Source organism: Nematolebias whitei, chromosome 19, assembly GCF_014905685.2.
Source record: "Nematolebias whitei isolate Nwh7 chromosome 19, NemWhi1, whole genome shotgun sequence".
Lineage (NCBI taxonomy): Eukaryota > Metazoa > Chordata > Actinopteri > Cyprinodontiformes > Rivulidae > Nematolebias > Nematolebias whitei.
In genome coordinates, this window is record NC_056516.1 from 7,232,608 (window position 1) to 7,233,458 (window position 851).

The window sequence follows — 851 nt, forward strand, 5'->3', positions numbered from 1 at the left end:
CAATCAGGAAAGCGTTTTCAGCCAGCATGCTAGGTTTAGCCTGAAAAATAGTTCGTCAGCTTTTCGTCTTTTAAACTGTCAAAATGCACTTTTTCTGTTAAAAATTGTAACGAATCAACTCCCTGAGCTGCACGGAGACGGCGCTCCGTGACAAAACGTCTTTCTAGCTATTTAAAACAACTCGTTCGAATTTTCCAGAACCGAGCCGGTCCAGAACCGAACTCCCGTCCGTTTGGACCTCAGTTTAAACAGAATGCAGCGTTTTTCACAGCTCATCAGCTCTTAGTTACATAACAGACGTATAATGTCAGCTTTCACAAGACGCAATGACACAATTTCAGCTTTTAAAACATTGCCAGCGTAACACAGCGTAAACAAGCAGAGCCAAGCGCGCAGCTTTGGCACGCAGCTCTCAACATAGCTGATAAACTGTTACTATTCAACATATGCCAACATGTAAGAAATCAATCTTTACACGAATTCACAGTCCATTTATGAGCAGTGACGGGCCACCAGTTGTAGTAGTCACGTAGGTACGTGCCACTAGTTGTAGTATGACAATATATGAGATATATATGTATACAATATTCACGAGTTCCTCATCTTTCTGACTGTGTAATGTCGTGCATTGAATTTAACAGAAATGTAACGAGAGACGTTATTTATCTTTGACCCATCAAAATGAATGCGGTCATTTATTTTCAGAATCAAAGTTTAACATCAAACATTTACATTAATTTGGCAAAATATGAAAATAATAACAGACAAGTTTCACAAATAATAAACTTCAATCACTCGGTAGTAATTGAGGACTTTGCTTCAGATATTTCTAAAATATCTGTACTGATTTT

At 38.2% G+C, this 851-nt stretch overlaps 1 protein-coding gene across 1 annotated transcript in view; it reads right to left on the minus strand.

The window, feature by feature from the left end:
• Positions 1–851, minus strand: part of polr1h (RNA polymerase I subunit H) — a 6,178-nt gene that overhangs the window by 3,410 nt on the left and 1,917 nt on the right. The gene's annotated exons all lie outside the window — the stretch shown is intronic.